Here is a 27,942-nt window from a genome sequence, read left to right as displayed (position 1 = left end):
GGAGGAAGCCAATAAAAGCTAGATGGGTGTCTTTGTGTAAGTTCTGGAGTGGCTCTGTTGGGAAGAGTTCCCAGTTACTCCCTCTCGGAAGAGAGGGGAGTAACGCCACCATCACTCGGAACAGCTCTGTGCAGTTGGCCTTGCCCAAGGTCACCCCCTGAAGCCTGTCTCGGGCACGAGTTGAGCAGGAGGCAGGTGGGGGTTTGCTTTTCAGAATGGTGTCTTTGCTTCCCAGGGCATAATGCAGTGTGAGGTGATGCGGAAAAAATGAATGCAGCAACTTATTGCTGTTGCAGAATGGATGAAAGAGAACGGCCACGGTTCCATAGAAGGACTGTGTGATACAGCTTTTGACATAAGTCTGGAGTGAACCAAGCTAGGCCGCAGCGAGAAATTACCAGACTTGCTAGAAATGGAAAATTACCAGGCTTGCTAATAAGGGAAGAGAGATAAGGTCATGCTGACCTTGTGCCTAATGTTGTAAATAACTTTGAGGAATTCGCGTAGACAAGAGAGGAAAAAAAAATATATGTAGTTAGCTATCCGCAGAAACCGCAAATAGGAGGACGTATGAAAGTGTAACCCTTTAGAGCTTAGCCAATCAGCAGATGATTTGTAGGCATAATTAACTGGAACTGTATATAAGACATAATCGCGCTGTAATAAATGGAAGCTTGCTTTATCACTCATATTGAGTCGGCTGCTTGCTTTCCCTCGCTCGTCGCATATTGCTTACTAGTAGCTGACTCTGTCCATCTTTCCCTTGTCATGGAGACCCAGAAGCAGAGTTCCCAGAAGTGCTTTTGAGGTTGCTCTGGGTGATAGATTCTAGCTTTTAGTTTTGCATCCTTTCTGGCTAATAATAAACAAATAGTGCCTGTTGTGCCCATAACACTATATCCACAGGACCCATCAGCACCCTCTTATCTTCAAAGCCTGAAACTGAATTTCAACCCAGCCAGCTACCAAGTCCCTGCCAACTAAAACTGGGTAATCACGGGGGGGAGGGTAATACCATTCTGAAACATTTAATATTGCACAGGAACTGTAGGGTCTCCTGGTCTTGGCTGGGGAGTGACCTGTAAAAAACCCAAGTTTTTGTGGCTGAGCATGCGTGCACTTGAAAAAGGACTAGAGAAGAAATACTTCCTCCTGGAAAGAGCAGAGATGGATTGTGTTTACTCTGTACTGCCACCTTGTAAATAAAATCCTGCCTTTCTTCTAATGTCTGGAAGAAAACAAATACACTCAATTAAAAAATGCATTTTGCTCTCCATTCCCCCATTAAATGGTCAGACTGATTACAGAGTTGCTCTTGAAATGGCTGCTGCTCATAGCCATTTCCCAAAACTCATAGAATTCGGGTTTTGCAACCTGAATTTACTTGGCTGTGTTTTCAGCAAAAGTCTTTTTTCTGTCTTTTTAAAATTATTATTATTATTATAGCTCTTCCTTCTAGAGATCACATCTACAATAACGGAATGCTGCTAATACACTGAGCATCAACTAAGGAAAGTGACTGCACATCAGCCACTTTGGTCGGCGAGAACACTGCCAGAGCGAACAGGCTTGATAAAGCTGTGAAGGCTCATTCCAGAAAGGAAAATGAAGGTTTTAGGAGCTGTGCCATTATTAGCGATGAAGGAAGAGAAGGTATTTCAAAGGGCTGAATCTCCTCCCTAAAAAGTGATACTAGATTCCTGTCCTGTTGTCATCAATATTTTCAGCGCTAATCACAGTGAAGTGTGTCCCTCTCTCTGATTTAGGTTTTCTTTGCCATCTCTCCCATTTTTCACAACCTCATTGGCAAGAGACACTTCCTAATAGGAAGTAGTGTGCTGGCAAGGTGTTCCATGAGTCAAACCATCTAGGGTATACTGGACTGTGACATCACCCCAAAACCATATGGTACTTATAGTAAGGTTTCACCACGCTGAACTACTTAGTGCCATCACCGCAGCAGTACAACACGGAGGATGGTTCCCAACTTATCTATACCAAAGGCACGACCTGTCTTTTGATTTCTGGACCACGTTTCCATACCCTCAGTGCGCGTTTGTGTTCTTTTGTGGCAGTGCCAGCTCGGCCACATTTACTGGAAAGTAACTTTCTGACCCTGTCATGGCAAGGCAGGTAACTAGATGGTGCCTACAGCCCCCCCCAGCCCCCCTCCCGCTATATTAACCCTTGCTGTTTGTTCCTTTGGCATCCATTTGCCCAGGGCTAACGATGGCACACAAGCAGGACTGCTCAACAAGCTAGGAGGCAAACTGCTCGCAGAGCTGTTTTGGCCATAACTCCCTGACGAGATGCCCTTGCCCTGAACGACAAGCGCTTTCCCAGTTGGAGCCATTTGCTTTTAAAACCGACTCGCCCGAGCCCCCCAGCGTGCTCGCAGCGCGGGCCCCGCCGGGGCCAGCGGGGAGCTGCTGCTGCCCGGTACGCCGGCACCCCCCGGGCTTCCCGGCAGCGGCCCGAGTGCTCTGCGGGGGGCGCAGCGCCGCCGCCACCCGCCGCGCCTCTCGCTGCCCCCGGCCCCGCTCGGCAGCGCCGCGGCCGGGCACCGCGCAGGAGCCGCCGGGCACCGCGGGGCAGGAAGTGACGTCACTCGCGCGGGACACGCGCCGGAGCAGACCCCGCCCCCGCCAGCAGAGCCCGCGCTGAGGGAGGCGCTGCCCGCCGCTGCCGCGCTGAGGAGCAGCCTGTGCGCTCGGCTTCCCGCCCCTCTGGTGGTTCGCTCCGTAGACAGCCGTACCGGGCCGCTGCCCGGGGCCCCGACCCCCCGTCCCTGCCCCGGGGGCCCCCCCGATCCCCCGATCCCCCTGCCCCGGGGGCCCCCCCGATCCCCCTGCCCCGGGGGCCCCCCGATCCCCCGATGCCCTGCCCCGGGGGCCCCGATCCCCCGCCCGGGACCCCCGATCCCCCGGCCCCGCCCGGGACCCCCGATCCCCCGGCCCTGCCCGGGGCCTGCCGCAGCCCGCCGCGTGCCTCCCGCCATCTCTTCCCTGAGGCGGGACCGTGCCCGCGTCCCTGCCGCGGGATGAAGAGGTTTTTCGGGTTCGGGAGGAAGAAGAAGGGGCGGCCGGCAGCGGCCGGCAGCTCCGCCAAGCCCTTCCCCACCGGTGCCTACGAGCTCCGGCTGCAGGACCTGGGCAAGCTGCACCGTGCGGCCGCCCGTGGCGACCTGGGTCAGGTGCGGCAGAGACTGAAGAAATGCGGCATCGACGAGCGGGACGCGGCGGAGCGGTAAGCGGCGGGGGGCAGCAGCGCCGGGCGGTGCTGGGGCGGGGTGCGGGGGGGGTTGCGGGCAGCGCCGGGACCCGCAGGTGCAGCTGCAGCCGCCGGCAGCTCAAGGGCGCTGGGAGCGAACGGCAGCATCGCTGCGGGGAGCCTCAGCCTGGGCGGGGAGCCAGGCCTGTGCTGCCAGGAGCCCTTGGAGTCGGCCGAGCATCCCCCGTCTTGCCCCGGCCCCCTCCGTGCCCTCGTTCCCGGGGGTGCTGCCTTGCCTGGGGGCGCAGGAGCGGCAGGGGGCCGGCAGCAGCCTGGCCGGGGGGGTTGCAGAAGGAGCCTCAGGGCCATTCTCCAGGCTCGCTTGGAAGGCAGAGTGCATGCACCTCCGAGGCCTCCGCGTGCGGGGTTAGTAGTTGAGCTGAGCAAGCTGCACTGCCTCAGCTGGAGTAAAAGAGGGTAAGCACTGCGTTTAGGAAAGGGTAAGTGTGCTGTGTATTGGTGCTGTGTGGACGGTTGCCTGATGTGCCTTTTGTGACTGTGATGTTGCAGCCAAAGCAACATCAGTCTGATTTTAGGTGGCAGTTACTTTGCTGTTTGCTCTGTGGCCTTGGTACAGCTAATTAGTGCCTTGGTTTGGAAGATCTGGGCAGTGCCATGCAGAGGAAGCTGCTGCTTCTGGCAGGTGTTAGGATGTGTGCTTTTGAGTCAAGCACAGCAAGTACTTGGCAGTTATATCTTAGGGAGAAGCCCTGGGCTGCAGCATAGCTCCTCATGATCCACCGTAAGCATAAGGGAATCAGCTGAAGGTTTTGGGTCTTGGATGTGTCGAGCTCTTAATGCCTTTTCTGGAAGACTCTGAGTCAAAACATCCATGACATTCAGAGGAGACGCTGGTTTAATCAGAGTACTTCAGCATCCTGGGCTGTCTTTTCTGAAGTCTGGACTTTTGCCAGCCAGCTAGCTTATTGCCCTGAAAACACCTGAAACTGTCTAGATTTGTAGGAAGGCAATGAAGAGTGCAGTCAGTCAGCACGTGGGCTGTGTGCCTGAGTGTTGCCAGCCAGTATTTGTTTATGCAGCTGCAGGTGGGGGATGCCATTTAAGGTGGCTTGAGTGCACTTTTGTGCATAATTCAGCTGCCAGAGTCAAGGTGCCCGATGGCATTTATGGAAATAGTTCTGAAAGTTTCTCTCTTTTTCTTCTTACTGCTTACTGATTCAGTCAGCAGTCAGTCACCAGCTCTTAGCAGACCCTGGTATGAATTTTCGCTAGTTTTTGCGTTTCAAGTTCATCTTGTCTAGAAAGCTTCTTTTCCTCTGAAGGGTTTCCTTCTGTGTGCCAGGCAATTATCAGTGTTATAACAGGACAAATAAAGTCACAAACTGTAAAAAACCAAGCCGGGGGCGGGGGGGGAGAGGGAGGGAAGAAAGAAAAGGCAGCATACTATGATGAGCACTGTGGTGGTTTTGCCATGATAATGCCCAGTGCTGAAAAGTGAGGCTGGGAGCAATTCGGTGGCCAGAGCCTGCCTACTTGCTGCAGCCACTGCACTCTGTACCAGCCATGAGAGTTGCAAGGCCACCTGTGCCCTCTTAGTGCTTGTGGGTGTGATGTGTGTTGTGAGTGACCACCAGATGCAGTTGCATTTCAGGGCTTCGTGTTGGAAGACTTGGTATCATTGGAAATAGAGGTGAAGAATAGGAAATAATGCAAAGTAACGGCAAAAATGTGCGCATTGGTTGTATGAATATCTCAGTTTTGCTGCTCAGGATTTCCAAAAGCAAAATCCTGCACCAGGAGCATGGCAAGGATCACACCAACAGGTTCCTTCCATAAAGTGGGTCCTGTAGCCCATAAGACCTCCCGAAAGTGTGCTTGATACAGCATCAGTTAGGAGCAGGCAGCTTTCAGAGGTGGTCTAGCAAAACCTTCAGCCTCACTGACAGAGACGGGCAAAAGTCAGCACAGAGTTGGAAGCACTGTGGGCACAATGCCAGCTAGTCATGGATCCTGGGTCAGAGCTCATCGCTAAGGGAGATTGACCCTGTCAGCTGCCTGTCAGACTGAACTCCAGCGCTTTCATTGCTTGGCTTGTAGCTGCTGGGTTGTCGGCTCAAGCACCGTTCAAAGTACGTACTGCCAGCCTGCTGTTTCCCAGTGGGGTTGTTTCGTGGCTGCTCAGGCATCAGCAGTTCTCTTCTACTCTGTAGGTGATCAGCGTAGCATTGCAGGAGCAGGAACAGAATCTGGGCAGTGTCCCCAGGGCTGGGTGGCAAAAGAACTTCGGTGTTATGGAGGCCTCTTGCAGGGACAGGCAACCCTGAACACTGATGTTCTCTGCCAGCCTGTTCCCTGAAGTGGATCTTCTGTGGAGCACAGCAGGCCTTGCTCCAAGCAGAGCCGTCTCCTGTTGACAGACTGAGAGGTTTGGTTGAGGAGGACAGCAACAAGTCCACAAGTTTTCTGAAGGCTTTTCTGTTTGCAGAGCTGATAGTGACTACTTCACGTCTGTCATGCTTCCTAGTGGTTGGTAGTAGCAGCTTTCAGATGATTGTGGACTCCTTCATAACCGGTTCTGGTTAGCTTTCAGATAATCTCAGTCAGTCATTTCTTCAGAGATGAAGAATCCTGCATGTTTACATGGGAATTTCTCAAAAAGTGGCGGTAGTTGCTCTTGAGCTACTCCTCTGTCAGTGCTCCAGTCTGTTCCCTGTCTGTAGCAAGACATTACAAATTCTTTGAAGTTTTCTGTATTTCTCTCCTCCTCATCTTTGTTGCAGTGGAGGAGGATGTCAGCTGCCCTGTAGCAAGTATCTGAGTTACAGATTACTGTGTTTCTGCATCACCTGCCACTGCATTTGTGTACCTCTCCCTTTCCATTCCCACTTAGCCAGGGAGCTGTTGTGCTCCTGTCTCAGCAAGGTACCAAAACAATTGCAAGGCTAGTTGAGCTTTCCTAAATACAGAGAAGGACCTACCTGCAGTGATGTGGTTCAGAACCAGTGCTGGTGTTCCCCTCAGTTCTTGAGGAACTGTGGGATTGTTACTGCATCACCTTCAAGGGAGGAAGGTCCCAGCTGTTTTCTAGCTTGTCTTCTGCTCTGTTGGGACAGGCGTCCTGCAGAGCAGGAGGTGCTTTGCTTTTGCACAGAGTGAAGCTTGTGCTGATTTGTGCCTCTGATTTAGGGGGAAACACATGCAAGGACTTTCTGGGCAATTTCTTTCAGTATAAGTAGGCTGGTTAATTGACATCAGACCTAAGATGTTCTGTGGTTTGAAGGAGGTGTTTTTTTTTTTTGTTTTTTGTTTTTTTTTTGTTGTGGGTTTTTTTTTTTTTTTTCCTCTGGCAAGGCTTTAACTAACTTGAAGAAAAGAGTTTCATTTTCTTATGCTGGTCATGTATTATGGAAACACAGTATTCTCTCCCTGGAGAGGACTTCCTCTGTAGTAGGCTTATTATGACTATCGTAGTTACACATATCTGAAGGGTTGGGTATTACTTTCCTGTACTCAGGATTACAGTGTTCTGCTGTCTGGTTTGCTGCATGTTATGGGGGGCACTTTGGTGCAAGTGAGTACTTGTTTTTGTTGCAGTAGTAAGCAAGCTAGAGAAAAAGCAGAAATTCTTGAAGTGCAGGGAAACGCTAATACTCTTTATATCAAGCCCATCTACATCTCTGATACACTTCTGGCACATGAATAATTATAGAACTTAGAGGGTTGCTTGCCATAGTTCTCAGATTCCCAAGCTTTGGTCTTTTTTGCTGTGCCACAGGTGTAGTCCTGCTGGAGGCAGTGACCAACACCTGGGCACAGGAATCTGTGCAGATTAAGTTCTAGAGTGAAGGAAACGGCACCTTACTAAGCAGATGCTGCGGAGGGGTTTTGCTGGCCAGTCTCAGGTGTTTGGTGCGCAACTGCTGTTACTGGTAACGGAATGAGAAATCTTTTCTTAAGCTTGCTTTGTGCAAAGTGAAACTTGTGGTCATATCAATTTATCACAGCCTGAAATTATTTCTCTAGTTGTCTGTTTGTGCTAATTTAATATGTTTAATTTTTAGGACACCTCTGCATCTCGCTTCTGTGAATGGCCATGTGAATGTTGTTACGTATCTTGTAGAAAACAAGTGTAAACTAAATCTTACTGACAGTGATAACAGATCGCCACTGATGAAGGTATGTGGAATATGTTATGCTCTTTCAAGTGGGGCTTGTCGACGTGCATTAAATGAGAGGTGGCTGGTAGGATTCTTTACACAGCTCTGCGTAGAAGCATGCATGTTGTAATCAGCGTGGAATAGGCATATGTTAGCTCAGCTTTGAAGGTGCTCTTATTTTCCAGCATTGGGAAGCTGGGGCAATTGTAACAGAGTGCTGGCAGTTCTTCCTTTTTTGCGTGTTGTTCCCAGGCAGTACAGTGCCAGCAAGAAGAATGTGTAGCTGTTCTGCTAGAGCACGGTGCCAACCCACATCTGGCGGATGCTGACGGCAACACTGCCCTTCACCTTGCTGTCCGATCTCCTAATACAACCGTAGCGGGGCTGTTACTTGAGCATAATGCCAATATTGATGCTCGGAATAAGGTAAATTTTTGTGTTTGTTGAAGAAGTTCTATCAAAAAGTTGTATTAGTCTTTCTCTTGTAGGTTTTTTTTTTTTTTACTTTTATTTTTAAATGTATTTATCTGCTATCTGCCCTTTCAGGAGGGAAACACTCCGCTTATTCTTGCTATCTCTGAACGTCATGAAGATATAGCAGAGTTTCTTCTGCAGAGAGGAGCTGATGTGCATGCTCGAGATCACTGTGAAAGGTGAGTGGTTTGTCAAAACTCTGCATGGGTCTCTTTAGTATTCTTTAGCTTGGATTAATCAGAGGCATGAGAGTGAGCTCTGAAAAAAACCTGGGGAGCCACATAGCAGCTATTTCTGTGTGACTTGTGAAAGCACATCTGCTACTTGGCTGTTGTCATACCTCAGTGGGTGCTTTCCTCGTTGAGGATTACAAGAAGGCATTGTCTGTGGTGGCCCTTCTGGCAGGAAACATGCTGTTAGCTCAGCAGCACTGCCTCAGTTTGAAAAAACATCTCCTGCATAGTGGCGTAGTTTGTATGTGTGTTGTCTATGTGGAAGCTTTGTCTGAAGATTGAACGTTTGGTTGTTTTGACTCCCTCTTGCATTTTATGGTTGCTCTTAATATTTAATGAAAACTGCTTTTTCTTTTGCTCATTCAGTAATGAGGAAAGTAGTTTTTGAGAGCAAACAGGAATAAAAATAATTGCAGTGTCTGTGTCAAATGATCTACTTCATAACATATTTTTGGTGTTTCAGAACCCCACTTATGACTGCAGCATCTGGTGGACAGCTTAATTTAATAAAAGTTCTTCTTGGATATGGTGCTGATCTTTTCCATAAAGACACTAATGGATGGACAGCTGAGGATTATGCCGTTACTCATGGATATTCTAGGTAAATTTTTGACTTTATTGTTAGAATAGGTTGTCAGTTGTCAGTGTGGCTTTTGAATGTTTTGGTAATAGCAGCAAGGTTTAATGGTGTGTTGAAAGCTGTCCTGAAGCTGTGCTCAGTGACGTCTTCTGATACGTATTGTTCCCTGTGTCTAGTATTAATCTGGATGTTGAAGAAAATTTCCGCCCCGAATTGTCTGTTAGATGTCAAGTTTTGATGCTAAACTTGCACCTGCCCAATACAAACTCTAAAACACATCTGTATCCTACAGTTACCCAGAGGTAAAACATGGCAAACTGAAACGCATGTCAGTCCTCTCCTCAGACCAGCACCATTGTCCTTACTGACTTCCACTACAATCACCAGGAACTACCAGCCTTTTTTTCCCGAGATCTAACATATCCCTTTTGTTAAAATCTGGAGCGGTTTCACCCCTCTTATGGATAGCTTTGTACCTGTGCGTATCCCTTCTCTAAGGTGGTTATGTGTGCTTAACAGCTAAGCTGAAAATATTGTGCCGAGCTGGAGCTAACGGCTTCGTAGGTGTGGATATGCACCTCTAGAGTGAACATGACTGTAGTGAATATTGAAGTAGGTAGTAGTCGTGCAGTAAGTTCTGTGTGTATTACTCTCAGTGAATGCATACAAGTATATGAATTCCTACGGCTATGAATACGTGTAGGGTGGATAAGTGGCGGTTAACTGTTCTATTAAACTGTATAAGCAAGTATGTGGTTGTTTTTACCAAATATGTTTCTTCTCTTTCCCTATATAGTCTTTGTACACAACTGGTGGCATACGCATTCCGGGGAGACAGAGACGAGGGTGGTGCACAAGGCGACACAGTACCTGGCATTCCTCACCGGGCCGGAGCTGCTGGCTTGACGTTGGGTGCACCTGCTGTGGACAGAGGAGGTAGGATCTTTAATCACGCAGGAGCTCACGAGGAAAATCACTGTGGCCTTTTCTTTAGGGGGTTTGTGTTGTCAGCGCTCGCTGTGTTCACCGTTGACTTTAGTGGAGGCATCAGGTGGAGTAGCACAAGAAGCTTTGTGAATATGCTGACTTGTTGCTGGTTGGAGGTGCTTCTTGTCAGGGGTGAAGGCAGCTGCGGTTTGTGTGCTACGGGCCCACTTACCGGGTTGTTGTGTTCTGCCTGACAGATTGCCCATCTGTATAGGTTTTCATACCGAGAGAGAAGGGGGACAGGGAAGGAACTAGGTGAGAGTGGTTTTGGGTTTGGGGTGTGTGCTTGTACCTGTAGATGGCCGTTCAGATTGTGAAAACAAATTGCAAAAGGTTCATCCTGAGTAGTTGTTCATCTTCCTGTAGTTGGGAAGCAACAGATGAGTTAGCAGGACTGTACATGTCTTGTTGATTTCCACTGAGTTTGTGCAGTGGTGTTTTAATATTAATAGTTTCACCTGCACTGAGCTGCTTTAGTGAGTTGTCTTATTTCTCAGCATCAGTTACAGTTGTTTCTGTGTAGGTGCTGTAGAGACATACTTAGGAAAAATCGTCTTGGAAAAGTCACTTGGTTAGAAACAATAATGCAGCTTCTGTGTGTACTGTATCTTCATGGAGATAGTTTGATTCCAGTAAAAATAAATAACACTTCTACTTCCAGTAATTTTATGAAATAAACGTTAAAAAGTCCATATTAACTTGGGATCCAGAAAAAAATTGAATTGCCTTGTTATCAAAAAATTAGCTCCTTCAGTGAGTTCATTTTAAATTAAAAAAACCCAAAACACCTCCTTAATTTTTAAGATCCAGTCTATGCTTATGAGCTCATATAGCCCTAGAGGAATCTTAGAAAACTAATCTTTTAATATAGATCGAACTTCTTGTACTTTACATCTCAGGCCCTACAGTGGGAAGTTCTATCCTTTCTGGTTTTTTTAAGGGTGTTACATCAGAACTTTGTGGCAAATGGGCAGCAGACAGTGTTCAAACACAGTTTATTACTCCTTTTTTAAATATGTCGTGAAATATGAGCAAAACATGGGATATTTTTCCGAGTTCACTTTTCCCAGATTGACTCTAAATTAAATTCACCTAACTTTGTTCCTTTGACTTAGGAATAGTTATTTTGATCTAGTCAGCGATGTGTAAAGTTTCTTGATAGACTGAAGGAAGATGCGGAGGTTTTTATATTTTATTTTATTTTTGGAAAGGGCTTGGTACAGGTAGTTTAATCAACAAAATGTTGCTTTTACCCAAACAGCACTCTGTGGCTGCCTCCTGTGCATGTAGATAATTGCTGTGGTACCACATTGTGATGACTGACAGGCCTGGGTTATTTTAAAATATGTGGCTTGAAGAATAATACTGTTGTGTGATTCCAAAATTGATATGCCCTCAGGGAAGTATGGGTTCTTGAACCAAGTGATTTGCTCGGTTCCTTGAAGACAGTAATACTACTAGCATAAGTCCACAATGTTATGGGAAATCCTCACTTGAAGAGGCATAGTAAGTGTGAAGAGCATATTTATGTGGACTTGGGAGGAGAGTGAGTGTGCTGTGTTCTCAAACTGTTCATAGTAGGGCTTGTTTTTCTTGAGTAGTACGAATCTTTTTCTCCTTGTGCTCAGTCTCCTGGAAAATGACCCCGGCCTGTTGAGTGAGAGGGATTAGTAGCATGCAGGGAACACTTGGTGGCATTGATTCTGTGGTCTCTTGCTTGCACCCACAAAGCGCAGGTCCTGCATCCTGAGTCCCTTTGACAGGCTGCAGTGGAAGCTTTGAAGCCCCTGTTAGAGGAGAAGCTAGACTGATCTTGAGACAACGGAGGAATACCCACTTTGAATTCTTTGTTTTAATCTTGCTCTTCATTCCTATTTTTCTGGGATCTTCAATGTAGTCCTTCCTCCTTTTGCTACTTTTGCACTTGTTGAACATTGTTCAAAATACTCGCCTCTAGTGAGCAAGTCGGTATATTTAAGAAGTTGGCTCATGCTTATTTGAGTGTATACTTTTTGTCAGAACATGAACCTTTTTGTTGATTAAAGACAGACTTGCAAAAACCTCCAAATGAATGGCTTCCACCTCTAGCATATCGAATGACAGACTTTTCAGATTTGAAGTTGAAATTTCTTTGGCAAAAAGTAATTATGCATTTTTTCTAAAAGCGAGGGTTCAGATTTCTAGTATGTCTTCAGTGGCAGCTTTTTTTAGCTGCTGCACTGCGTATTGGTGTGTCGTTCCTACAGAAACCATTGGTTTTTCGTCATAGAGCTCTTGGAAAAGAAACGAGTGCTTCAGTGTGCTTTATATCTGCTGTATCACCTTTTAAGAAAATTGAGAAATGGAGAAGGAATGAGAAACAGTCTTGAGGTCCTTTTTTTAACTCTTACGTGTGTGTTTTTGATAGGAGTCCTCTTGCCACATCCATTCCACGTATTTGTGGTAACATCAATATAAGCAGGACTCCCTGTTGCTCTGAGGCAAATGTTATGGCCTTGTCACACAGACATTTGGTGTTGGGTAGCTGCAATAACAGAACCACACCATTCTTACTAAGTAGGATGGGTAGAGCAGGCGGATGGTGATTTATATTCTAAAGCTTCTGTTCCACAACACATAGACACGCGTACACACACAAGCACACATGCATGACACTCACACCAGTCAGTGCACCCGTTCTGGTCCAGTTGTGGCCTGCCCTATAGCCCTGGGGGAACAGGGTATTCACTCTGACTGCTTGTCAAGCCTGCGTTCTGGCTGGTGGCGTAGGTTCTCTATGTGAACAGTTCAGCATGGTCAAATCAATATATGCAGGGCTTTTACCTCAAACTGAGGTAGGAGGGGGCTGTGTTTGCTTCAGGCACCATCTGACACAACTGGCTAGTGTATCTCCAAAGTTTGTTGGCACCTACAGATTTTTGGGATGCTTAGATGGAGGGATTTTAAGTGTGCTGTATGTATAAAACACTCTACAAATACGAAGGAATTGCATTGGCAGTTAGTGCTGGGCAAGGACTAGTCAAGCTGAGAGAAATGCAAAGTTGGCAGTACAGTAAACTGCCACGAATCTGTTCCAGTGTTTCAAAATATTGGAATATAGGTATTCTACAATGGAGCAAGTAAATTAAGTTACACTGTTTGACACTGTCCCTTAAGAGTAGAGTTCTGTAGGTTGTGATAGGTTTGGCTTCTACTTCTTGTAACTGTAGAGTAGGCTGATGGTCACAGTACATTCTCCCATTGCTACAGCTTTGTTAATGTACTGGTTAGGTTTTCCAAATTTCTGGGAATTCACATTTATTCTGGTGTCCTTGTTTGGTCTGTCCTTGACACGCCTTTCCCTAAATGGATATAGGAATGCCACAATCTCCTAGCCAGACATCAAGAACAGGAAAACCAAAGAAAGGTATTCCATACAGTAGCATTTCAACTATGGAACATGTTGTGTGATGTACAAATACTAACACACCTGTGATGTTTGTTATCTTGGAGGTCTCTATTCTGATGGTTTTGGTTTTATAAATTAGGTTTGAGAGCAGGCTTTGGGCGCTTTTTGTTTGCGTGTTTTGCACGGGTCCTTTATTACTGAATTGAGTGATTGCTTTGTGTCATTAGTGATAGTAAATAATATTCCTTAAAAAAAAAAAAAGCTCTTCTGTTACTCCAAAATGAAAATGGACTTCAATTAAAGTAGAAACAAGTGATCCCTAGATACTACTTTTCTAGATCCCATTTCTACGGTAGGGCATCAAGATCTGTCTGAAAACTAGCTCATAAACTTTCTCTCTTGCTTTTTAAAGGAGAATGGGAACTGGTTTTGATCATTGCTTAAAGTTACTATCCATGGAAAGCTAAAGTTCAGATAACTTACTCAACATGATATGCCCTTTGTTTTCTTTTCCTTTTAATGATTTTGTCTAAGACCTCAGTTTGGCTGTCATCATACAACTTTATGGAAGGCCACCAATCTCCTATTTATAAGCAACTTCATTTTGTGATGATAGTTAACGAGAACTAATTATCGAGGACTTGAGGAATGCTGAAATAGATACGATGTGGAGGCTCTATTTGTTTTTTTCCTTTCTGTCCTGGGAATTGAAGAGGCCTTTTATTTCATCTTAGTTGTTGGTAATTGAGAGGTTTTCGCACTCTTCAGGCTGGATTCCTAGAGTTCAGGTTTCTTTAGTACATCAGTGGTGTGCTAGAGTGCGCTATGGTTGAGTTTGCAACATGTGCATCTGGGCCACGCTGCCGTTCAGAGGGATCTTGACAAGCTGGGTAAATGGGCTGTCAGGCCTGTTTTAACAGAATTCAGCAAGGGCAGGTGCCAAGTCCTGCACATGGAAAGGAACAACCATTTGCTACAGCACGTGCTGGAGCTGCCTGGCTGGAGAGCTGCTTTGCTGGGAATAGCCAGAGGGTCTTGGCAGAAAGTGAGCTGAGAATGAGCCAGCAGGGTGCCCTGCCGGCTGAGAGGGTTAACGGTGTCCTGGGCTGTATGAAGAGCAGCATAGCCAGGGGACTGAGGAAGGGGATTGTACACCACTACTTGGCAGTCCTTGGCTTGTGTCCAGCTCCCTGGGTATAATTTTGAGCCCCCAGTGCAAGAGAGAGTGGTCTTTCATCCGTGAGCGAGTTCAGTGGAGGGCCATCAGACTTTGCCGGCAACAGGACTACTTGCCTTTTGGGGAGAGACTGGGGGAACTGGGCTTGTTCAGTGTAGAGAGGAGATGACTTTGAAGGGGACCCAGCAGCAGCTTGCAGCACGTGTAAGGAGAAGACAGAGACAGGTGCCTCCCAGTGGTGCGTGACAGGAAGCAAAGGTACAAGAGGCATAAATGGAAACAAGAGAATTTCTAATGGAATGTGGGCAGCTTCACCATGGTGAGAACAGTAAAACAGAGAGGTTGTGCAGTCTCCCTCCTTGAATGGTTCAAGATCAGACTGGAAAAATCCCTGTGAGCCTTATCTGACCTCAGAGCTGAGTCCGCTTTGAGGAGGCGGTTGGCTGAGAGACTTGCCGAGGTCCCTTGTGACCTGATTTATCCTGTGATCCTGTGTGCCAGTTGCTTTCTTAACATGGATGAAAGCTTGGAGCGTAGTATAGAATGCCCTGGTTACGCCTGTTTTGCCTGTTGAATACCCTTTTTGGTGCAGTGTAGAGAAGTGCTGGAGATTCTTCTACCTGAGGATAAGCTTTAGATCTTGGTTATGCTTTTTGATGTTTTTTACCTTCTCAGGATAACCTGTAACTGGGTAGAGCACCAGCTAGTATAGTATATAAACCAGTAAAATCTCTGTCAATAGCGTGTGCTTGTGTGTGCAGTATGAGTACTTCAGCAGTTCATTTATTTACTGTCTTGCTAAAGCACCAGTATTTTGTTAACTGTTTACTAACACAGCATATTCATGCTATGCTGGGCTTTTTTTAGTTTAGAGGTAGTTCTTAAACTTTTAGTTATAAAAGTTCAAAGGAGATAAAACTCTAGTCTTTTTTGCTTTGTCAGTTCAGTGTGACTTGAAAAAGCAGTTGTTTGGAAATGCGTGCATTCATTCATGCTGTCTTACGTTAAGTTGACTCCCCAAAGTTTCATTCTGCTATGACATGTAGAGTTGTCCAGGTTAAATGTTTGTATATGCTGGTTGATTTTTGGCATGCCAAATCTAATTTCAACATGTCAATTAATGTTTGAACAGCAATAGACAACTTGTCACAAGGAGACTCAATCAGGTAAGACTTTAAACATACCCAGCACATACCTGAGGAATAATTGGAGAGACACAGTACTCATTTTGCTTTACTTTTTAAGAAGCTTGGAGAAAGAGGGGAGCGATGTCAGTTGGCATACTTCTGAGGAAGAACTCGATTTTTCTCCCAAGGTATGGTGTATTTACAGTAAGTGTCCTGTAAAAATAAGTGATCTGAAGGCAAGTTTTCTGGGGGATTGAAAGAAACTACAGTTCTAGCCAATATTTTTTTCTCCTTAGAAGCAGTCTCTGACCTGCCAGCCTTTCTTCTGCTGTGAGTGTTTCCTAAAAGACCTGTAGCTGTGGCAGATCATGCACCAGATTTGTGGTTTGAGACAAAAGAGCAATAGGCGATGAGATAAACCACCACAGTTTTATTTGTTCTTGGTCATTTGAGTCAGATTTTAAGTTTATAAGTTACTAATATAACCTGTTCTGTTCTTCCTCAAACACTGTTAATGTTTCCTGTAAATTTCGTGATAGAATCCTAACCGATAAAGGGCACTTTTAAATGAAGATGTACTGAAATCCTTCATCACCTAGTTCTCCTTTCCTCCTCATCACTTACTCAAGAGTGCTCAGCGGATGAGTTACTCAAATGGGTCATCTTTTTTTCTTCTATTGAGATGGCATTCTGTGCTTGCATGTAATCTCACACTGCATGTTTTCCCTCTTTTTTGAATGCTTAGGTAGTATTCTTTTTGTCGGCTACAAGCTCTCAGGCCTATTTTTTTTGCTAGTGTTCTGAAGAATAATTAACTTCTGCAGTGATGTCTGGAGCATCTGTTCTGTTGCTCTGGGATTCTGCAGCGATGAGGAACCGGTGTTCTAGTTCAACCTACTCTGCAATACTGGAGATGCAAGCATGTTTAGTTTTAACATGATTTAATTTTCTTGCACTGATTTAAATATAAATTATGCATTTTTTGGCATGTTTTTGAAATTTCAGGATATTCTGGTAAGTGTACTTGCAGGGACTAATTAATGCGTTAAACCTAGGGTTCTTAACAGTTACTTCCCTTGTGCACACTTGCAAGTAAGCATCCAGAAGCTGCGATCTTAAATATAACTGAATTTTACTGAAGTACTACAAATATTAAACCCAGATTTTTTAAAACTGCTATGCATGTAACCATAGTTTTGGACATGATTTTCAGAAGGGTGCGTGCATGGTATTTTGGGGGTGAAATACTCACTGAACTGCATATGTGAGGAGTGTTTTTGTAGTTAGAAGTATAGGATGGAGCCAACACCTGACCACTATCAAAAGGACAGCCTGATTACATTTAGTGTTCAAGATTTGATGTGACCAAAGGATTTGTTGTTGTCGTTAGTGTTCTAAAAAAAAAAAAAAAAAATATTTACAGAAGCTGCAGAAGCCAAATTTGACATGGTTAATGAATGTTTCCCAGCAGTTCAGGAAAAACAGTAAGCTATTTGGAAAAGATTGCCTAGTATACTAATACATAAAAGTAGATTTGCTAAGTAGTTTTTTAAACAATACTTTTCCTATGGTAAATGAGAAAAGTAGCATTTTGAAAACACAGCACTTAGGCATTTCAGAAAACATAAGTCATGTTGTTAAAATGAAGGTATTATTCCCCTCCTAAGCCTTTGTCCCTGGCCAAGTCCTTCCTCCATCCTGCCCATCCTTGACTTGGTTCCTTTTCCAGACATTCTCAGATTACTCCATTAATCTGGTAACATTCCTGTTGCCATTTCCATAACTCCTTTTGTTGTTTTGACATAACTGCCATGTCTCCAAAGACGGTGAATAATGAAGTATCTTGCAAGTCAGTACCAAAGCAAACTGTCTTTCAAAATCTAAATAATTTGCAAGATAAACAAGGAAGTTGGAACAAGAAAAGCATGATTCAAGCGAAGTTTCACAGAAACAATGACTCCCTTTTTGCAGAATCTAAGATGACAAACTGGAAAAAAGAGACACCTCAGCTTCTCTCAGATAGTTGTGGTCTTAAGGAGAAAAAGTCAAGCTTCAGTAATGGCTTTGAAAGTGATAATAGTTCTTTGTCACCAGGAAAAAACCCAAGGCTTGAAAGTCAAAGACCAAACTCTGTCTTTCTTGAACATGTGGATGATGAAGATACAGAAGAAGAGCAATGTGAAGTAGATAATAAAGTCTGTGAAGCACTGAAACAAGGAAGTGAACACTTGTGCTTGAATAGGCATGAAGAAAATGTAAGAGCAGCATTTCACCCAGGCACCAAAGTAAGTTATATAAGGATGATTCAATCACAAAGGTATTTTCTAAGGGTAATAAAGGTAAGAAACAAAAGGTAAACTGGATTTCTGTTAATATTTCACGTATATCCATCTTTTGATCACCCTTTTTTTATATTAGAAAATGCCTTTACTCCTAACCAAAGCAGTTTCTTAGGTATAAGAATAATATTGGGCAGTATTTTCAATATTTTTTTATTGGTTGCAGTGGTTTTGCAGGAAAACTAATAGGCAGTATAATTTTTCTGAAATAAATTCATTTTTTCTTAGTTGTATGTACAGTTTTTATCTGTCAAGATTTATTGCCATTTAGTAAAATACCTGGTGTGATGGCTGAAAGTGAGGAACAAAAAAGTTTGAGTAAGATTGAGAGCAGGAAGTTAGTGATTTTCCTGGAGCAAAGTAGAGGAAAAGGAGCGTGTTCCAAAACAACGTAACTGCAATGAAAGCTAGAGTTAGGCTGACATGAAGAATTGCTTCTCAGGAGCTTTGCAGAGCCAGGGCTAATGACTTAGGGCTAATGTCATTGCTGTCTCCTCAGAGATTCCCATGGAAAAACTGAAGGTGTTGTAAAACAAAGCTCAACAAAGTTTCCCTGTTGTCTTACACAGGAAAAGCATTTTTAAAGTTGTCGATGGGTGGCTGAGAAGGTGCTTGTTTCTGCTATTTCCAGCTGTTTGATCAATCTCTTTTAGGAAAAATCACCTGAACAGGAAGAAGAGGAGAAGGAGCAGGAAAAGGAAGACACTGGTGAAGAGCTACGAACTGCAGTTGTTGAGGGTGTGAGAAACTCTATTTGTAATGATAGCCATCAAGTCCACAGTGCTTCCAAAGACAACACTGGTGAGAGAAGTGAGTTAGTGAATACTGATCTCAGTTCTTCCTCTATAAATATTAATGCACAGTAAATGAACTGAAATGGTGATTGACTTCTGAAACAGTAAGTTTTTCCCTTGCCTGTGAACCCTAGTGGGCATTGGCAAGGAGGAAAGTAGCTTTTGTTCCTTTTCGTTCGTTACTGAAGAACAAATTGTGGCCTTGGATTCCAAATGATGCTACATGGAGCAGGTGTCATTCTTGGTTTTGTTGCTGTGTTCTCCCTGAAGCGATCAGAACAAAATGCACAGTTGAAAAAGAGGAGGATTAGAGTGTCTTGGTGTGACAGTAGTATTCCCCTTTCTGGCCCGTACTGTCAGACTGAAAAGTTGTGATTGCTCTTGGCTGAAGCCTGGGAAAGATTTGAGTCAATCTGAGAGAAAGCTGTTCTGTTCCAGTGCCTCACCTTGTCCAGTTTTAAAACGTAGAAAGTCTCTCCAGTGCCACGCTTGAGTGTGCTCGAAAGCATTGCCCCGTCAGTCAGGGCTGAGCACTCCGGTACTCACCTCAGGTCTTGGAGCAGGAGGAGAAGGCACACTTTCCACTGTCTGTCTCCAGAGAGTAGAGTGGTGTGGTAGATGTTACCAGAGCGTGTGTAGCTGCTGATCAAATGCTACAGAGCGGGCCTGGCAGAACCTGCTGTATTCCAGGTGTTGTGCCTATACATGCTCTTCTGTCGGTGCATTTTACCATAAGCCTGCATTTGGCACAGTGTAAGTAGTCCTAGCTGAGGCTGGAACCAGCAGTTCCCCTCTGGCTAGGACGGGTGCCCTCACTGGTCTCTAGCTCCTTTCCCGTTTTTGTGTGCGTGTCTCCACAAGAGCGAATCCTGAATCAGTTTTACCTAACGGACTAGCTTAAAACAGAGAAATTAAGATAGTTTAATCTGGCCAGGAACCTACTGAGACTGAGCCTTGCGTGTGTCTAGTAGAGAAGAGATTCGGATGTTAGCCCCCTGAGATAGAGACAAGTTGTGTGTTTGGGGTGAGTTTTTGGGCTGTGAGCCTCTACTCTTTTTAAATGGCAATGCTTAGGTGTCTACCTTCTGAGAAGGTGCAGGGTAAAAACTACTAGTCAAGGAAGATCTTTTCTGGTAGTGCTACAAAAGGAGCATTGTTTCTTGGTGATCTTAGCATGAAGATGTGTCGGGTGGTGTTTCTGTGGTACTTCTTGTACAGTGGATGGTGGTAGTCAATGGCAATTTCTGGAGCTGTGGACTGGAGAGCAGGTGACCTAAACACTGTAGGCCACAGGGCTGCAGCGTGCTGGAGCCTTTTCCTGAGTGTGACCCAAACACGTCTTCAGTGCTGCTTGTAGCTGTGTCAGCTGTTGTGCATAGCCATCTCCTGCTGGAGAGGAGGCAAGAGAGGTGGCGATCTAAAGGAAATACCGTGGTATGTTGTGTGCTGGGTGTGAAGAAACCCTTGAATAACACTCACTTCTTAGTTTGTCCTCAGCAACAGAACCGCTGTGCGTCTTTTGGGCGCAGGGGTGATGGGGAAAAGCAGAGTGAAATAGAAGGGCTCAGTGTCTCACCTCTTACTGCATTTGTAGGTGCCCTGACTGCAGTGGGAGCAGAGGAAGAGGAAGATGCTGAATCTCCCTGGGATTCTGAGGTATTTCCTGTGAAGGACACCGGGGTTCCCAGTGGGGCGGGGGTGGGGAGTGAGATCCAGAAGCACTCGGAGCTTGGGCCCTGCCGCGGCTGAGGCTTATTTCCTCTTTTCCTGGTTCTGCTGTATGTTTGTAACTGGGGGCCCTTGAAATACTTGTGCTGTGTGCTAGCTGTTCAGCAAGGCTTGGGGTGAAGGTAGGTCGAGCTAATGATTTGGGTCTCGTGGCAACTGGCCCTTGGAGTTTGGTTTCTAGTACAGTATTGCGGCAGTGAAGTTTCTTGCTGCTTAAAATACTCTGAGCTCCTCATGGGGGCTGGTGGGATTGTTGCTTTTTCACCACACAACTCTATTCCGCTGACGTGTTCAGTGGTTGCCCTTAGGATCTGCAGCCTAGATGATTAGCTGCTTCGGAAAAGAGCCTTTCTACCGTTTTGGCCCTTTTTGAGAGTAATGTTCAACAGAAATACCACACGCGCTGGCTGCGTTTGCCCTTTTAGTTCTTTCTGTCTGTGGTAATGGGTTAGAAGAAAATGAGCTGAGTCTGTAGCTTACGCCCTCTGACTTTTCTTGTGAGGAAGAAGGAACTCTTCCCCATCTCCTTCTTACAAATACAAGGCTAAAATATTATTGGGGGGGTTTAGGTAGCCTTGGTTTCTGTAAGCTTTGTCTTGCTCGTCTTTGTTCAGCCCAAATAGTCTTTGTTCAACCCTTGCAACTGGGAGTAGCAATGTGTTCGCTCCCCACTGCAGGATGTGTGCCTGGGGAACATCAGCACAAATCTGAGTATCGGGTACCAGTTCAGTCCGAAAGTTGGGTCCCCCCCAGACCTGCAGTTACAACCCACAGCTCGAGTTACCGTGTTAATTCTCTCTTGCGGCTGTGCAGTTTGCCAACGTGACAGAATAGTTTAGAAGAGTTGTGAGGTTTTTGCCTAAGATCTGAAAACACACAAGTCTGCTGTGATTTTCCAATATACTGTGTCTTGATGTGCCCTTTCCAAGGGGCTTATCAAAGGCTTTTGTGATTCCATGCTGTGCAAGTTGGCTTAGCAGGAACATTTTGCATAGAAATGAGTTGAGAATTTGTACCGATGCTCACGCCCGTGTGTTATGCTCTACAGACGGATTCTGAAAGTCCGGAAGAAGGATCACCTGGTGTGTTGCTTCCAGCTGCAGACAGACACGGAGCACGCTCGCGGATTGTTTCAGGGGAGCGCCACACTGGTAACTTCCTGGTGGACTAAATGTTTGTCTGTAAACACGTATAGGCTGAAGTGAGCTTTTATTGATGTCTGCCTTAGGAATGCACTTACGGTGTGGGTGTGTGCTATAGCAATGGAGTGCTTAGTATTTGTTAATTAACACCAGCTATCACGGCGCTTGCTGGCAAGTTGTAAAGGAAGTTACCTTGTTTGCGTTGCGTGTGTCCTTTGGATGTGTTTGTGTCTCCTTGGGTTCGGGTTCTTGTGGCATAGTGCTGAAAGTGTATGTGGTTTAGGGCTGACCTGTCTGAACACCTGAACGTTCTTGGATGATAACGTAGCAGGAGAAAGCTATGATCTGGCCAAGCACTTTCCCCCCGTCTTAATTTTTGATACCTTACTGTTATGCTTTGCCTAGGAGCTAAAATGTGACTAAAAGTTCAGGGTTTCTGCCTGTACTTTGTGATGCTGTCTCTTGAGCATCTGGAGTGTAGAGTGGCAGGGAAGTTTTGCTGTTGAGGTAGAACTCTTATCTGAAGGATTTCTTTTTTACTAAATGGTCAGTCCTGCTTGTAGTGTAAGTACAATAGAATAGCTGAAGAAGCTAATCCACTCTTAGTTTAGTAAGCTGGAAGCAAAACTTTAAAAGCTCCTGGGAGTTTGTAAATCTACTTGTCGAGTCGTTGCCATGAAAGTCTGCTTTGTATGAACCTACTAAGATGAGTTTAAAATCAGTGTAAAAAGGGGATAAAAGGTGATTATGATAATCTTGCTAAGGTATTTCCATACTGCTAGACCACCAAGTTTCCTGAAATCAAATGCTGTTTGTTTTTTAATTATTTTTTTAAATACAAAAGTTTTGCTATGGAGCCATTCTTAATAACATTTCATACACTTCTTTCATGAGAGGACTCAAACTGTAAGATGACTAAAGCAGAGGACTTGAGAAATACAGGTGGGCCAGTAGATTGTGTGGGTTTGTAAGTGATTTAATGTTGGAAAAAAATCTTAAAAAAAAAAAAAAAACTATTTGGAACTGTGCTATAAATGCAGATTACAACCAATTGTAATTTGGGTTTTTTCTTTCCTTGCAAGCTGAACCAGAACAACCTGATAAGAACTAGTTTGATTATTCCTCATTGAATGATGTGTATGAGATTTCTGTGTCTGCACCCATGTTTTCTCTGTCCTATCGATGGAAAGGAAAATATCCCTCAACATCACGGTCATAGAGCTGTTATTTTATATAAATTGTAGTGTTATTTTATGATAATTCATTACAGCAGACCAGCTTTGGCTTTTGAAATAATCTTTGTAGAAAGCAGGATTCAGCTCCTCAAAATAAGTATTTTGATCTTGTTTTGTTAACAAGCAAATCCTTATTGCTTCCTATGGATTGTCCTAGTTCTGTGAGTATTATTTCTTAAATCCAAGGTGCATGATGGGAAGCATGCATTGTCCATTTCTTGTATACTGATACAAATGCTGGATGATGAGGTAAATTGAATGTTAAGTATCGCAGTCTCGATGAAATAATGCTTGCAACTAATACTTAGTTGTAGAAACTACTGATGTTGAATGGAGTAAAAATTTTATAAATTAAATAAAAATTAAATCAAATAACACTTTCTAAACCATTTTTCACTTCCAGGCTTTTTGGAGAAACCCAACAATTCCCAGGTAAGTATTTGTTCATGTCAGACTGACTACTTGTTCTGCTCATTAAATATTATGTAGTTACTTTAAGTGTGATTATTTTTTTTTTTTTTTTTTTTTTTTTTGTCATTGGATTGTCTTTCATAGCTGAAGGCCCCTGAATCTGTTTTGGAAAGGAATGAAACCTCTCCTAACAAAAAGCAACAGAAATCGGGTAATGTTCACTTCATGTGGTTCTGGGTTTAGCTTCATAATCTTTCTAGATAGGAGTATTTATTAAAGCATCTGATTTGTTTTGCAGATCTATTGGAGGAATTTGGCTTAGGAGATGCAGAAGATGTTGAAGGTATTCATAACAATCTCTTTGTAGTGTTCTTTTATGGACAGACACTTTGTACTTGCAATTTTCTTTCTAATATTAAATTAATGGCTCTAGCAAGGCATCCCGGGAGCAGAAGATCTACTGAAATATACCTCTGTGTATGTGCTTGCTCCCTCCTCTAGTCTGCTGTTCAGCACTGTCCATACCCTTCCATGATGTACGCTTCCTACACCGTACTTGGTGTCATTTCCCCTTTTCAGGCAGTCCTGAAGTTTGCTTCTCTTTCACTTTCTCAAACCCCCCCTTCCTGACTTTCCTGGGTCTCTGAGCATGTGCTGTGGCTGATTCCAGGCTAGGGATCTGTAGGCTAGGCTGTCCAGGAGCTGCAGGTGAGCCACAAAGGGTAATTCTTGGGCTCGTGCCGTAGCTGTAGTTTTCAGGAATTATTACTTGCCTGGCTTTATCTCTACCTGTCTGGCTGTTGTTTTGAAACATGTACAAACACGTTCCTCTGAGGCTTCCCTCTCTTGTTTCATGGAAAATGACCAGCAGGCTCAGAGGCAGGGGAAGGAAGTGAGGAAGAGAGACAAGATGGGAGGAAATTAGTGTCAGCGTGTTTCAGGAATTCTCTTTTCTTCGGAAACAAGGCTAAAGTTGAAGCGGCTAGCTGGTTCGCTATGTATTGGAGAGAGGATATGTAACCTTAATGGGGTTTTAATGTCTTTGTTCTAATGTTTTTTAATTTGCATATTTGATAATTTGTGTTGTATTTTGTATTAATCACACTTGTTAATCAGATGAGAAACAATTTGCCACTCAGGTTTTAGAGTTTCTACAATTGGCTACTGACAATATAAACCAGAGAGAGGTGAACAGATATGTAGACAAGTAAGTGGACTTGTAACTTCTAAGTATAGAATACAAATAGTTCCAAGTTCTTTGGCGTCTTCACTTTAGGGGAAGAAAAAAAAAAAAAGTACTGTTGTTCTTTTTGACAATAATAGAGATGCAGCTTCTCTCTAGAAGTATCTCCCTCCTTCTCCTCTCGCTCTTCTCCCTTTCATGTGTTTGCAATGGGTAAGCAACAGGTCCCCTTTTGCCCTTTATTTTGCAGTGACAGTGTTCTGGTAAGACACACAGATATTGTTAGAGGTTGTTCAGTTAAAACGTGAGTTTTGGTTATGTCTGTATTCCACAGTAATGTGGAGTGTAGCCCCATAATGGACCAGTACGTTACAATTTTACAAACGCGGAAAGGAAAGGTTGCCTTTTCATGGCTCGTTTCATGTCAGCTGTTTTTCCTGTGTGGCTTTATTCATTTGCGTCATGCTGGTTTTTACCCGTATGTTATCTTGAAGGTCAGGTGCTAAGAAGTAGATGTAAAAATTTCTTTCTTTCAAACATTTTATGTTTGGATTGGGGTTTAAGCAATTTAGATTGCTTCAGCAAAGCATCATCATTCCTGCAGCACAAATATTTCTGACTCTAAAGGGGTTGAGTGCCATCCTTGACAGCTTGATTTCATAAATCTGGAGAACAGGTACAGTATCTTGCATAATTAAATATCCAATGAGAGATGGAATTTCCTATTCTATTTACTTTGTTACTGACTCATAGTAATACATTCTTAAAATTATTTTTGAGTCAAAATAAAATAGCAGTGTTCTCATGTTTTCTGTATAGCAAAGTAGCTGCTGTCCACTGTAATCTGCAAAAAGTCGTTATGTACATTATGTACAATTTATGAAGAGGGAAGTCTCAGAACAGAGTGGAGAGGTAAAGACTAAGTGGAAAGAACGGCGATGACTAGAAGTCATCTTTCAATGCTAGCTAGAGAGCAGACAGAGTAAAAGGTGGGGGAATGACAGGCAAAAATACTGGAATCTGGTTTACCCTGTGAATTTTTTATATACATTTTTTTGAATGACGGGCTCTTCAGAAGCCTTGGAGTAGGGTTCTACCAGTGTTTTAACTAAGAATTTATCCCTGTGCTAAAAGTGAAGAACTCTTGACAATGAGGAGTCATCCTCTTTCACAGTGTTGACAGAAGCCAATAACACAGAAAATAGACTCATGAATTACTGCTCCAAGAAAAGAAGAAATTTTACTTGCAACAGCTAGTGGGAGAAGTCCTTAACTTTTTAGTTGATGTTTTTTGAGTTATTTTTCCAGTGGTTGGAAAAATAATTACTGACTAGAGTTACTGACACGATGAGAACTGGAATTTTGCAGGTAGAAGAACACTGTAGCCTTTCGTCTTTCCTGCTTCTTCCTTGTTCTGTACCTATCATACAGAAATGTCAAGATTGATTAAACCCTATGGAAAAGGATTCTTAGGGGCTCCAATGTTATTAAAATCTTATCTAAAAAGGGAGACTTCAGACTCAAATAGCTGCTGCTGAAATCTTTCCTGTTGACCGTGATGGGCAAGGCTGAACAGGAGTTAGGGTTGCTTTTCATTCTAGCAGCATGGCACCTAATTTTAAAGTGACTGCACTCTGAAACAGAATCCAAAAGACGAAGACACCTACGTACTCTGAACAGAGAATGTGACTTGCATCCTTAGAAGGGCAGTACAAAACTCTGGGTGCTCGCAGGTCTGCTTTTATCCAGTTTTCAGGCAGATACAGTTGACCAGAAAAGCTTATTCAGTCTGTGTTGTGCAGACAGGAGAGGTGTCACAGCTCTCCTGCATCCACAAAATGTCGAAGTCTATCTTCTAAGCAAAATTGTGGTGCCCATGTTACGTGATGGGGGTGATGACGCATATCATATTGTATGGTAGGAAGCTGCCTGCATTTTGCTGTTTGTGACCTGAATGAACATTGGTGAAGTGACAGAAGAAATCTGGTAAACGTACCTTCATGGAAGCAGAGTAGGAGCAGCCCCGTCTGTCTGACTGACTGACCACCCGCTGCTGTACTTGGGTGGAGAGGCTTCTAGGAGTAGCACGTAGGCAATGAAAGTTTGTAAAAGGAGTCACCTACAGGAGAAAATGCCAAGAGTGAGGTTGGCCCTGTGACTCATAAATAGTGGACCCTTTTGTATTTTTATGATTTTATCTTATGTTCTTCCTGTCTTGCTCGCTTTTCTTGTGGGAAGAATGTTGTGTCCCTCTCCAGCAGCGAAGCTTTGTGTATTGAAAGGCTATTAGGTAGAAGCCATAGGATTATGGAGCAGGAAAGGAGATTAAGTGATTGAGGTGAAAAGAATCCATCTCTGGTTTTAGATGCCACACTTGACCTGCTGGGACTTGTTTCTTTCTGAATACTTGTTCCTTCAAAATGTTCAGTGTGCCTTCCCACAAACAATACAATGAGTTGCTGCTTCTAAATTGTGTCTGGAACTATCTGGAGTCTAGTTCTCAGATATAACAGGGATTCAAGGTAGGCACCCCATAATGGGGAGCCCAGACTGAGTGAGTGACTGCTTCCGAGGAGTTTGTGACCTGTCCAGTATTATGCAGAAATTCTGAGAGAGGAAAGGATGGAGTCCAGTTTTCAACAGTAAAAACATCCGGATCATGGGTTATTTCTCCACATTTCACAAGCCTGTCTTTCATTCAGTGGCCCGTCCATGTCTTCTGGAACAGATGGGGCACCAGTCTGACTGAAATACTCTGTCTAGATCCATGTCTAGAGACAGATTTGTGTCGTGCAAGGAATAAAGCTGGGGTCTTCAAGATTTCAAGCCTGTGACTTTGTTGTTCATGATTTTCTGTGCACAACACATAGGGAAACTGAAATTGCTGGAGGAATACTGTGTGGCGCACAGTGTGTCAGAGATACAGAGGTGTATATCTACGTATGAGAGAGAGACATTGTGCATGTTTAAGAAACAGGAATGGCCTCTTTGTGACCGTATATAATGATTTTCAGCAAATTTCCCTTATATATTAAAAAGTAGAACCCTGGAAGAAAGGAATTCACCCAGATGCATCTTAAATCTGTATTATGATAATTTTCTCTCGGAGTGCACAAATTTGAGGGGATGTTTTATTTTGTGTTAAGATTTTTGTCACAAGTAGGATGATTCAAGATGCACTCTAGGTGTAAATAAGTAGTATTAAGTCATGCTGGTTATAAAAATGTGTGGTTTTTCACTGCAGGTGTGTGGATAACTGGCTAGCTGAAAAGGGTCACATAGACGTCCAGCTGGCTGGACAGAAATGCACATCCCTCTCAGCTTATCTGAAGTAAAGCAAAAATACACTGTCCTTGGCTGTCCTTGTTACACAATAACAGGAAGATCGCGGTGGGAAAAGAATGTTACAGATAACTACAGAAGAGAAACTAGGGGCGGGCTTGGTATTTAGGCAACTAACCAATAATGAGCTTAACTTTTGTAATATGTATGAGCTAATTATAATAAGGTATAAAAGATGGCTGTAAGGCACAATAAATGAAGTCTGCTGACCACTCATATTGAGTAACTGTGTCTTCCCTCCGTCGCAACACAGGTGAGAACTCGGGATCTACCTTTCATATGTCATCATCAGCTGAAAAAGACGTGAAGGATGCCATTGAGTATTATGGGGTGCAGGTATGTAAGCCCAAATATTTTGGATTACAGTCTGATTCAGTAAGTTGTATTATACACTAAGGTAAAGAAAACTTACCA

The 27,942-nt window shown here is 44.0% G+C and overlaps 1 pseudogene; it reads left to right on the top strand.

Annotated features, from left to right (window-relative positions):
* The first annotated feature begins 1,517 nt into the window (after positions 1-1,517).
* Positions 1,518-27,942, top strand: part of LOC114013174 (ankyrin repeat domain-containing protein 26-like) — a 60,769-nt pseudogene continuing 34,344 nt past the window's right edge.

Source organism: Falco peregrinus, chromosome 16 (genome assembly GCF_023634155.1).
Source record: "Falco peregrinus isolate bFalPer1 chromosome 16, bFalPer1.pri, whole genome shotgun sequence".
In the NCBI taxonomy this organism is placed as follows: domain Eukaryota; kingdom Metazoa; phylum Chordata; class Aves; order Falconiformes; family Falconidae; genus Falco; species Falco peregrinus.
This window is presented reverse-complemented; position numbering and strand designations above follow the sequence as displayed.